The 13,421-nt window shown below is 38.9% G+C and overlaps 1 protein-coding gene across 4 annotated transcripts in view; it reads left to right on the top strand.

The window, feature by feature from the left end:
- The window catches only part of rab27a (RAB27A, member RAS oncogene family), a 71,339-nt gene that overhangs the window by 4,053 nt on the left and 53,865 nt on the right, over positions 1 to 13,421 (top strand). The gene's annotated exons all lie outside the window — the stretch shown is intronic.

Below are 13,421 nucleotides of genomic sequence, written 5' to 3'. Positions count from 1 at the left end.
TAGTCATGTGTCATGCTGATGATAAAAAAAAATACATAAGATCATCCATCCATCCATTATCGAACCTGCTATATATAAGATCATACTTTATAAAATGTAAAAATGGTTTATTGTGGCAATGTGGTACATGTTGGTTGGCCATGCAAGTAAGAATTTCACTGTGCTCTGTCCATGTGGCAATTATACTATTACTAGTACACTGGGCCTACTTGCACACACGTGCTCTCGCACACTTAAGCTCACTCACTCAAGCTATTCCAGTTAAGTGTCACTGGTTAACTGGACACACAGACATTTGAAATTTGAGAACAAAGTCCATATAGACATGGACGGCTGTCTTGCATTACCTGAATCTTGAGTGATATTCTTTAAGATAAATGGGTGGAGTGTGAAGAAAGCATATAGTGGCAGGGGACTTCACCCCAGACCCTGGACTTGTGTGGTTCCAGCTCTAACCTGTACATCACCATGCTGCCCTACCTTCACAGATACAGTATGATTCAGGTTATCTTTCCATCCATTTTCTGAACCCACTGTTTTTCCCTCCATGGATTTTATACACTAGCTGTTTCCTTTTCAGAACTACAAGAACCTGCAGTGGAGTGGTGCCCTCGTTAGCTTGGGTCCCAGATATTATTATTATTATTTTTAACTCCCTCATGCTGCTAGGATAGGCTCTGACTTCTTGCCACCCTGTGATTTTGATTAAACATTTGCATGAATGGATTGATGGGATTGCATAGAGTAAAATCGTCTCCTAGCAGGATTGATGAATCGGGGTTATCTGTGCATGGAACACCACACTTGGGTACTTGTTTGTTGCAGGCCAAATATCATTGAAACTTACATGCATTACTTTAGGATGTATGAGGAAATCGGTGAAAACCCATGGAGACCACCTGCAGAAATAAACCCAGGTCCCTGGAGCTGTTAGGTTGCAACACAGGCCACAATTACACTCCCCCAAATTGTTATGTTAGGGTTTTTGTTACAACCTGCTGTGTTACTTTTGTGTGTTCTTGTACAACTGGTAGGCTTTAATCAGTATAAATATGGCAACACAGTGTGTAGTGCTGCTGTCTCACATGTTCAGGAGAGTGGGTGCAAAGCCCAACTTTTTTTTTTTTTCTTCTCCTCCTGTGTGAAGTTTGCATGGCATTTCATGTGGTGCTCCATTTACTCCAGACAGATGCTGAAAGCATGACTGACTACTCAAACTGGCCAGTAGTATGCGTGAAAGTGCCCTGGAGTGGCCTAATGGCCCATCTAGTGCTGGCTGCAGAATTTATGAGGTAGGCCTCAGCCTTCTGCCATTTTGAATAGCAGTGCAAGGGTGCATGTCAGATAAAATTGAAGAGTGCAGTAACTGAGTTTGTTATTCACAAGTTATATCTGTTACTCTTCAAAACAGATTTTAAAAATGCACAGGCGTGAAGTGTCAAGACAAGAAACAAGTTAATTGACATAAAATGGGAATCAAATGCTGACCAAAACCAAAAATGTTCCCTGTAGATGGTTCTCAGTTTGTAACATCAATGCAGATATTTTTGCAATTTTAAAAAAAGTAATTAGGCATGCAGAGCAGTTTGCATTGCAAATCATCCAGTATAGTATTGAAAAATACAGGGAAGCAAAGTTAAACACCTTAAGAATAATGTAAAGAGCACACACACAGAGAAAATGAAGCTAAACAAGAATAACTGCATCCCTGAGTGACTGTGGTTTATTTTAAAGTGGTTTCTCCCTCTTGAGATCAATGATTGATAGTCTGTTGTTGCACGCAGCTTGCACTTCAAATTTGTGAGATGATCAGAGAGCTAAACTGATATGTGCATGTCTCCCACAGAACACTGATGGTAGTATACTACAAACAGACAGTGAACACCATGCATTAAGTACATTAGATGTAAAGAGGAAATACTCCACAGGTACACTAATGCAGAAGTCATTACGTGCAGTTGTTAAATTGCCTTATGACCTGAGGATAAAAACTGATGCTGAAAACAGAAAAGTGATTGTGAGAATGGCTGAGGTCTTTAATAACACTTTAGGCTTTTCTGAGACAGCATGTGTTACTTATATCCTGAACAGAAGAGAGCCGTATGCTAGTAATACTCTGTTCCATCCTTACCACCATCTATGCCGCTATATAAGGAGAATAAATTGTACTGTGCGCCTGTAGACTTGGCAAAAAATGGAGTTGTCTGGGTTTTCTCCACCCATCTAAGGAAGAGAAGGTGTTGGTGAGCTTTATTTTATAGCATGATCACCTGCTTCAGGTGACTCCAGGAAATTTAAAGGTACTGACTTTCTGCAGACCACCCTCCAGAAACCCCCCACCCCCTAACCACTGTAAGCAGGATTGTTGTCAGCTCCTTGATGTCTTTTAGAAGCACCTTGGCTGTGCTGACATCGAGAGAGATTGTGGTCCTGGCATCATGGTGTTTAGAGGGAAATCTTACAAGCTGTCTCATTATTCTTGGTGATCACATACATGGTGGCAGTAATGATTGAATTGGAGTGGAGTTTTGGTCACATTATCCTAGGTGAACAAGGTCTCCTGTGTGAGGATGTCGGGGGTCGGTGTGGTGATGGAAGGGCGTTCTCAGCACCTTATGTTGTGTATGCTGGTATTGAGAAACAGTATGGAGGAAGATGCTGACAATCTGTACAGACTAGATTCAGCCAGTAAGGAAATTGAAAGTCCATTCACCAAGTCTAGTTAATAGGTGCTCATCCTTAATGATTCAACAGTGTCAAATACTGAGTTGTAATCTATAAACAGGATTCTGCCACAGCAGCTTTTATTATGTGCCAGGTCTATAGGTGAAGTGCACGAAATACAGCATCCTTTGTGGATGAGTTATGATAACCTGCAAGTGGAAGATGGTTCAGTCTAAATATTTTCATGTGCCCCATTACCTGTCTCTTAAAATATGTCCTAACAAGAAGGATGAGCACCACCAGTTTCTAATTGTTTAGACAGCCTACTTTAGTTTTGTTTGGCATAGGTATTAGCCTTATTTTTATGATGCTATTATGAACTATAGATCCTCTCAGTGAGGCATTCAAAATGCCTGTAAATGCCTGTAAATGTCTGTAAATGTCTGTAAATTGCATCATGAAATTGATTCTGGTATGGTTGCTGTATACAGTAGATGTTAATTTTATGGAGATTTGTTACCATTGATAGTAACTGGCATGCTTAATTTTAGATGTTAACTTTTTTTATTTTATACATTCATTATCTTTTAAATAGTTTTCCAGTGATTGACATAAGGTTTAATTAAGTGTGTGAATCAATGCACAGATTTAGGCCAATTAAATAACCAGAAAAGTACTTTGTACCTTTTTCACAATGCTGGCCTTTTACAGTGCCCAGTCTGTACCAGCAGCAATCACGGCAAAATTCTACAGGAAATGGAAGCCGGTTCATTGCAGTGCAATGACTGAAACAGTCAAGTTCACAAACTGAACAGCGTGTCTTTAGACTGAAGAAAGAACCTGGTGTGCAGTGATATGACAACGATGACATTCAAAATTCACACACAAGGTTTGTGGCGTCCACAAACTCTTTTCACGTATACTTTTCATTCATTCTTTTTCTTAACTTGCATTGAATATAGCATCACAGAGCTGATACCAACAGTGACAATCCTGTGTTGGACACATACTCATCCACACCCCTACACTGTGCAAATTCAGAGTTGCCAGTCAGTCTAATACATACATTTTTGAGACATGAAAGGAAACTTAAATACTCCTATTAGATGGATGTGGACAAGGAATAAGCATGTCAACTCGTGGATATTAACCAGACCGGCTTTTCAACTTGGTCTTCTGGAGATTTGAGTTCATTATAATGCTATAAAGTAGAACATTTCATTTTTGTATGTATATTGTGTGTGTGTGTGTGTGTGTATATACTTGTTTTGCTATCAGACAGCACAACTCTGCATGGTTGTGTGTGCATGCGAATGCAAGTCAGCCTTGTGATGGACTAATGCAAAGTTCTGTTTGTTGTAGTCAGTAATGCTGGGATAAGCTCAGTCCACCACAACCCTGAGCATGATGAAACGGGTTTTAGAATGTTATGTTACTTCACAATGCATAAAACATTATGAAGAATTATTTGTTCATTCATTTTCTAAACCTGCTTATTCTAAAAGAAGGTTATGATCGCCTGGAGCCTATTCCACCAGCCTGTTTTTTTTTTTTCATGAGAACAGGCCATTCAGACCAAAAACGCTTGCCAGTACTATCCACCAATTGTATCTAGTCCTACTCTCTTCTGCAATACTTATTAATTTATCCCACACATCTGTGGTTCTGAGTGTGGAGAAAAACTGTATAATATTTGTGTAGAATTTACCCTTAATGAGTTTCCATCTGTGTCCTTCAGTTCTTGATGAATGACTCGGGTTAAGTAATAGCCTGGATCCACTGTAATAATTCCTTTCATAATTTTAAAAATCTTAATCATGTCACCTTTTGATCTTCATTTACCCAGTTTGGTTTCATGAAGTAGTGAGCCCTGGATAGAATACCAGACAATTTTAGGGCACACTAATGTATGTAGCCACACTCACTCATATGGGGCTGATTTAGATTTGCCAATTAACATGGCATACATGTCTTTGGGATACAGGAGGAAAACTGGAACACCCAGCAAAGCACCCACACACAACAAAATATGTAAACTCCATACAGGTAATAATCGGGCATGGGATTCAGACTCAATAGTTGATCTATAAGGCAGCAGTGCCAACCAGACAGACAGTGACTGGGAATTGAACTCGGGTCACAGCCACAGAAATCCACTTTATCCAGTCTATCCAAAGTCTATGACTTTGAAAAGGATCCACAATCTTCAGGTTTTTTTTTTTTATTATTTTTTACTTTATTTTATTATTATTTTGCATTCACTTTATTTTTACAAAATACAGTAAGTCCCACAGTATTAACAAGGAAAATGTTGTATGGCATGTCATTTTCCTTTAGTCACCACTAAGTTATTCATAGCAGTGATATGCCACTTGTTAAAAATTGTGTCTTTGCACTTTAAATTTAAAGTCTGCACTGAGGGACTCTTTCACAAGCAGGACACTTCTCTCTTAACAAAAAAACGGAATAGTTGCGCACAAGGACAACACAGGGAGTTTTTACCGTTGCATATATCTTATGTAACAGGAATAATTGCTTCTGTTATTGTTTACTGTGCAGTCTTTTTTTTTTTCCTCCTGTTAACTGAAGAAGTAGATGCATGTGGTTCATCTGTTGTATCTATATGTGGTTGTTTTAATGATTTGGAAACAAATATGGGGTGTTGAAATAGTTTATTGTAAGATCCTTTTATGTTGAAATTCTTAAAAGAATCTCTCAAGCATCCTTCTAGTCTCTCCTTTAGCTTAGTCCATAACAGAGTCACAAAGAACATTGAGTATGGGGCACAAACCTAGTACTGGATAAGATGTTAGTACATTGCAGGACCTGCTCATAAACAGTCACTCCTAATAGGTCAATGTCATGCATCCATTAATTTAGGCCTTTCACTAAGGGGCATAAAGAACTAAAACCTGTCCTGTTAGTATGTACAATGGCAGCAAGCACATTGGTAGAACTAACCCACACCAGGAAGCCTGGCATGCTACCAGTCATTTCTATAGAATAAATCTGCACATCCATTCTCCTAGATGTGTAAGGAAGCACCACTAACCACTCTGCCACACTTAAATTCATCCATCCATTTTGTAATGGACTTAGTTTTTTTTTTTTCTTTGTTGTTCTTTATTTCGCCTTATACAATTTCTTGTATTAGGAATTTGTTAGTTTTCGCATGCCCCTTGGGGTCAGAGCACAGGGTCAGCCATTGTACAGTGCCTCTGGAGCAATTGAAGGTTAAGGACCTTGCTCAAGGGCCCAGCAGAGTAGGATCTCTTTTGGCAGTGACGGGGATTCGAACTGGCAACCTTCGGGATACCTCAGATACCTTAGCCTCAGAGCCACCACTCCGCCCCCATGAAGCATGTGGAACCAATACCTAACAGGAACAACCCTGGGTAGGCCACAGTGGGGCACATTCAATGGGTCAATTTAGAATTTGCAGTTAATCTAACAGAAAGCTTTTGGTATGTGGGAGAAAAATGAAAAAAAAAAATCCACACACATACAGGGAGAACCAAAGTTGAGATTTCAACCAAAATCTCTGAACAGGGAACACTCACACACTAGACTAGTTTAGAGTCACCCATAATGTTAACATGGATGTCTTTGGTGGGGGGGGGGGGGGGGGGGGGGTGTGTGTGTGAGGAAAATCAGGGTAACACAGAAAAACCCATTCTGATGTTGGGAAAACACTTAAACTCTATGTAGACTGGGCTGGAATTCTGTAGGCATGTGGCAGCATACCATTTTAATGAAGTTAATTGTCAACAGAAAAGAGAAGAATAAAAATCATAAACGCTGAATCTTATTGACTTGGTCATCTTGCCTACTGTATTCTTAATAAATACTATCCGTTTCCTAAATATTTTTGTAGTACTAGGGTGTTGTACCGTGTTGGCTATTATGAATGTAGTGATTACATCTTGCCTGAGTTGCCTCAAAAGCTTGCATACTGTAATCTTTTTAGTTAGCCAATAATAGGTGTCATTTTGCTTGACTTCTCACTAAATATTTTTGTAAAAGTATGAAACCCACATTTTTTATGTTGATTAGAAGAGTGAATGTTAATTCATCACAGAACTCCACTATAACCCTGAATCATCCACAGATTGAAGCACCTTAAACATATGAAGAGTCAACATCCAGGCATGAAGTAGTGGACAGTTATCCCTCTCTTGTGAAACTGAAAATGACATTTTTTTAAATGAAAGCAGAGTTTTTTTTTAAGCGTTTCATCTCATTTTGAAAAATAAATTTCAAGACGCACATGGTTTTGTGCAGAGCTAAATAGTAAAGGCACATTTCTAATAATTTGAGATACAAGGTTTTTGTTTTTACCTGTTATTCTTTAAGAGCCGGAGCCTGATGTTAGTAAAAGCCTTACATTAGAATAAACTTAATTGAGTTCACCTCATTAGTGGTGAAGTCTTCCTTTGACTGAGTTATGTGTAACTGTTGATTTAGTGTCTTGATTTATGAGGGTGTTTTAGATTTCCAGGTAAGATTATTTTGGGCCAAAATGTATATGGAACCAGAAGGTGGACTTAACTCAGGACCTCTCAACTGGCAGTCAGCAGATACTGGCGTTTACATTTCTGTGCTTTATGATAGCAACTTGAGAATTGTCTCTTCAGTCCAGGGCACTGCCCATTCCACTGGAGGAGTCTGTTTGTTCACTGCTAGTCCTATGTGGGCGTGAGACTTTTAAAAGTGTGTTGATTCACATGGGAGTGTTGCATTAAAAAGTAAAACGCCTTGCAGAAACTTGTTCGTAATTAGTACAAAGTCTTTTTGTTACACTTTCCCTGATTTAGACCCAGCTAATGTTAAACTAAATTAATCAATATATACTTATTGTGTTAATTTCATGTAATGATGAACCATAGCATTTTGTTATCTTTCGTCAGTGAAAAAGGATTGCTAGCATTTAGGAATAAACTGAGTTAAGACTAGTATTTAACCTTCCACTCTCACAATTCCTGCAGTTCTGGCTTGGTGACTTTCTGTATGAACTTTGTCAGTTTGCCACATCTTCGTGTTGGTTTTCTACTCTTACTGTGTTTTTTTCCCCAACATGTCAAGGATGTGCATAGTAGGTGGAGTAATGACTCTAAAGTCGCCTGGTATAAATATACCTATAGATGTGTGTGTGAGACTATGCCTCGCAAGTTACTGGCACTCCATCCAGGATTGTCTCTTGCCTTATATTTGAGGCTACTGGGTTAGGCTCTGGCCCTCTGTGTTTCAATACTTGGATTTATCAATTTCAGGAAATGGATGAATAGATGGAATGAGGGGTCTGAAGGAATGAGAGCCCCTAGAAGACAAAGCCCTTCTTATTTTATTTAGTAAGACTGTTGTCTTTGAACACTTAAGGTTACACAAGTTCAGTCCACACCACTGACCTTCTGAGTAATGCTTGCCAATAAGCTTAAAATTTGTGGTTTTACGTTTGCATTGCTGTCACCTTGTACGTTGATAATACTTCAAGGTAATATTCACTATCAAATCAAATACCAAGATCTGACTATTCTTTCCCAGAACCACAGATCCATCATTAAATGCCAGAGAGATGGCATAGAGGCTAAAGAATGTCAGAAAAAGGTGCCAGATGTCAATAATGTAATGCAAGTATTCAGTTCTATCTCAAAGGGGCTCTATAGTATGGGGCCAATGGTACTTTACTTCTGACATCACTTCTTCATGACCACTATTACCTGCCTGAGAAAAAACAGGATTAGACTGGCTATGGGAGTGAGACTCATCCAAGGATAGTTCTTTGCAGAAGGCTTATTTTGATTTATCTGGAAAAAGTAATACAAGCAGCATTTTGCAACAAAAAACATTTAAGGTTTTTTTGGTAGTAAAATGCTACTTTTCATGATTTGCTTTTCAAGCTTTGTACATTAATGTCTTTGTTAACAAATTCTCTGAGAACCAAGCTGTTTTATAACAAAGTCTGCAAAAATGCACTATGGCACATGCACAAATTCAAGTGCCAGTCCACCTGAGTGGTGGGGTATTCACTGTGTAACCTCCTTACACAGAATACTGTTTTTAATATTTTGTAAACAGTAGAATGAGAACATGTATGGTAGTTAATATTTTTATAAAGAAATATAAGTGGGACATAAGATGGTGGTCAAGGAAAGCCAGGAAGGAGACAGCGTACAGGATGAACCCCATGACAACCAACATCCTAGTAAGTATCTGTATTCCTTTTATTATTAATCTACCTCTGAACAGTTTCTTTTCACAAACTAAAGTCCAGGAAAACATATACTTTGACGGAAGTATTACTATACTGTATAAAGTAGTAAGCAGAAAAGTAAACCTTTTACTATAGGATAAAATTTAAAAAAATTAAGGGCTCTGCCCCCTGCTTGCTTCGCTCGCCAACCCACGGGCAGGTGCTACAAGCTAGCCACTTCATGGCTCTGCCGCTCGTGTATGGGGAAGCGGATGTACAATTTAAACATATTGTTATTTTCATGGGAATTGTTACATATGCATAATAGACCTAACTATTTTACAATTCAGCGAGTAATAAATTGAAAGAAAATTATGTTTCATGTTGCATTAGAAGTATCTGTTGCGTTATGTTTTCATTCAGTTTGGCTTTGAAATTAACATGCAAATACTTTTTAAACTTACACTTTTACTGCAAAACTTCAGTAAAAACAATATTTGGAATTAACTTTTCATCAATATCACATTGAATTTTGATTCCGTGTTTGGAGTTACATCGTGACAATGCAATGTATAACTGCCCGTGAGTGAATATTGTTTCTTTCTCTCTAATAAATAAAGTGACTTTTTCAAATGTTTGTCCCTGTTATTTGTTAATTGTCATAGCAAAAGCTATTCTAACGGGAAACTGTAAACTTTTTAATACGAACGGCATATCAAGATCTCCTTTGGTGTCTTGTTATCCACGGAAGATGTACTACATTAAATTTTAACAGGCGACAAGAAAAGTTACATGTCAAAATTGTTTATAAGAGCTAAGGGCGCAGGTACTGTGTCTGACGAAAGCATTTACACGAATGAGAGGACCGTGGGCACGGGCCATTAACCGTAAATGGTTGAGAGGAGGGCAGGACTTGAAAAAATCTCTTGGCAATAGTCTCATCTCGTCTCAAGATTTTCTTTTATAATAGAGAGATATACTCTTTGTGTATGCTCTTACTGTACTGATAAATTTATATTGTTTAGAAGTGATGAGTGCAGTCTGATTTTTTTATGACTAATTACTTTTATAAATGGACCTTCTTGCTGCATTCAATCATTCATTTAGATAGATAGATAGACACTTTATTAATCCCAGGGGGAAATTCACATATTCCAGCAGCAAAAATATTAAATTAAAGAGTAATAAAAAATGCAGATAAAAAAAAAACAGACAATAACTTGAATAATGTTCAACGTTTACCCCCTCTGGTGGAATTGAAGAGTCGCATAGTTTGGGGGAGGAATGATCTTCTCAGTCTGTCAGTGGAGCAGGACAGTGACAGCAGTCTGTCACTGAAACTGCTCCTCTGTCTGGAGATAACACTGTTTAATGGATGTAGTGGATTCTCCATAATTGATAGGAGCCTGCTGAGTGCCCGTTGCTCTGCTACGGATGTCAGACCGTCCAGCTCTATGCCAACAATAGAGCCTGCCTTCCTCACCAGTTTGTCCAGGCGTGAGGCATCCTTCTTCTTAATGCTGCCTCCCCAGCACACCACTGCGTAGAAGAGGGCACTCGCCACAACCATCTGATAGAACATCTGCAGCATCTTACTGCAGATGTTGAAGGATGCCAGTCTTCTAAGGAAGTACAGGTGGCTCTGTCCTTTCTTGCACAGAGAATCAGTATTGGCAGTCCAGTCTAATTTATCGTCCAGCTGCACTCCTAGGTATTTATAGGTCTGCACCCTCTGCACACAGTCACCTCTGATGATCACGGGGTCCATGAGGGGCCTGGGTCTCCTAAAATCCACCACCAGTTCCTTGGTTTTGCTGGTGTTCAGTTGTAGGTGGTTTAAGTCGCACCATTTAACAAAGTCCTTGATGAGGTTTCTATACTCCTCCTCCTGCCCACTCCTGATACAGCCCACGAAAGCAGTGTCGTCAGCAAACTTTTGCACGTGGCAGGACTCCGAGTTATATTGGAAGTCCGATGTATATAGGCTGAATAGGACCGGAGAAAGTACAGTTCCCTGCGGCGCTCCTGTGTTGCTGACCACAATGTCAGATCTGCAGTTCCGAGACGCACATACTGAGGTCTGTTTGTAAGATAGTCCACGATCCATGCCACCAGGTATGAATCTACTCCCATCTCTGTCAGCTTGTCCCTAAGGAGCAGAGGTTGGATGGTGTTGAAGGCGCTAGAGAAGTCTAGAAACATAATTCTACAGCGCCACTGCCTCTGTCCAAGTGGGAGAGGGATCGGTGTAGCATATAGATGATGGCATCTTCCGCTCCCACCTTCTCCTGGTATGCGAACTGCAGAGGGTCGAGGGCGTGTTGGACCTGTGGCCTCAGGTGGTGAAGCAGCAGCCGCTCCATGGTCTTCATCACATGTGATGTTAGAGCGACAGGCCGGAAGTCATTCAGCTCACCAGGACGTGATACCTTTGGGACTGGGGTGATGCAAGATGTTTTCCAAAGCCTCGGGACTTTCCCCTGTTCCAGGCTCAGGTTGAAGATGCGCTGTAGAGGACCCCCCAGCTCTGATGCACAGACCTTCAGCAGTCGTGGCGAAAGTATCCAACTCAAGTGCAAGGACACAGAGCGGTTAATCTTATTCCAGCACTTTAAAAATAAAACAAAAATACAGCTCAGAGCAGAATTATTTTTTATTATTTTCTTGTTCTTTTTAACTTCTTTCATGACCCATATTCTGTTTAATATCAGAGCAAATATTTGGTATATTTCAAAGTACATTCTATAAACTGAACCTAGCCAGAGTAACCTGTGTAGTCCAACTTCTTACGTTCACCAGTATCATTTTGTAGTCTTTTAGAGAAAATGTAATCGTAATTGTGTGAATGCATATTTCTCTATTAGTGGATTACTGAATCTAGAAACCATTCTCATGCGGCTCTAGTTCCTTAACAAAAGGCATAGCAAAGCGAGAACCTGCAATTGAGTAGCAAGCAATGGAATCCTACTTGTGCCACTTCCATTTAGTTTCTCTGTTTCCTGGAGCATGAAAGAGAGCAGGTGCTTTCTCTTTAAGCCTGTTCCCACAAAAAGTTTGTTCAGAAAATAAATAAAGGAAGAAAGCAATGATAATTCTATTGTTTCTCTCTAGTTTGTTTTATTCTCTTTATTAGTTTTTAAAACTGAGTGGTAGGCTTATCTATTTTTGTCTTCAATTTTTAGTTTTTTGTTTGTCACTGTCCCTTTCAATATAACATTAAGTTTTCAAACATACTCAAAAAAAAAAAAAAATTTTCCCAAAATTGTGTATGTCTTAAGTTCTAATTTCCATATGCATGCAATCTGTAGGGCAGAACATTCACAATCTGTTGCATGAGAGCTTTCTGCAATGCTTTCTTAATAGATGAGGTACAAACCTTACATATTGGAGTGTTGGGTTGCAAGATTTTACGTGGTCTGTCCATCCACATGCCCCACTACAATGAATGTTAAGATTTTTTGAGCTGCATTCTAACATTACATTCTCAAACACACTTAATTCTCAGTCACAGAAGACCACTGTTGGGTACAAGACAGGGCCCAATTCTGAATGGTGCACCATTACAGATTTGCTTAAATGTGGCCAACTCCGTGTCACAAATGAACCTGATGTGCTTGGTATTGAAGCTATGGAAAGAAAACTGAAGTATGCAGAGATAAACCCATACATAAAAAAGTGGGAATGTTTAAAATCTACAAACTGACAGACATAACATTGGAATCCATGATGCTACAGCAAATCCACTCTGCCTCTCTGAGCTGCATTGTAATAATTAAGTTTAAATTGAGATGTTATGATAATAATCCTAACATTCCACTTATTTCACAGTTATAGTTTTATTCAGCTTTTTAGCTGTTTATTTTTTCTCACTGTTTTTGAACAGTTGTTTGCCCCCTGTGATATTATGAACTCCCAATGTTGCTGTGTAAATTAATTACTGATTGACACAATAAGTGTTGAAGGGCATTTATATGTAGTGCATTAATTTTATTGATTAGCAACACAGAATTATTTCCTATAAGGATATTAAATCTGCCTTTTTTGCTAGGAGTTGTTTGTTGCACTGAAGTGATTTGTAGAAATGGGAGTGTAACAAACTAACCACAACAGGGACTGCACCTAATTTCGTTGTATTTGTTACGATGACAATAAAGATATTCTGATTCTGATAACATAAAATGTGTTTCATGATTTTAAAAGTCATATTAGACTTGTGTGAACTATGAAGTCCTTAATAGCTTTGTATATATTTTTATTGCAGTACGTTCCATCTTTAATGGCAGGGAGAATAATAAGGATAGCTGTCATCAGAAAGCTGAAATTCATTGCACAGTTACATTGTAGAAATCACATTTTGGCAAATGGCACCCTGTTGGGTCAAGTGATTCACCAGATGTTACCCAGTGTGCCAGTGGTGTGAATAAAAACATAAAAAATATGTACAAAACATAAGTGAAGATAAGCCAACTCATTTGGTTAGTTGATCGCTAAGCTGTCCAAATTTATAATTCTATAGTCTAGTTTTCCAATTCAGTTTCAAGACATGGATGTTTGCTCCAAATTTCCA

This window comes from Erpetoichthys calabaricus, chromosome 17 (genome assembly GCF_900747795.2).
Source record: "Erpetoichthys calabaricus chromosome 17, fErpCal1.3, whole genome shotgun sequence".
NCBI classification, from domain to species: domain Eukaryota; kingdom Metazoa; phylum Chordata; class Cladistia; order Polypteriformes; family Polypteridae; genus Erpetoichthys; species Erpetoichthys calabaricus.
The sequence above is the reverse complement of the archived record's forward strand: the minus strand, read 5'-3'. Positions and strand labels throughout refer to the sequence as shown.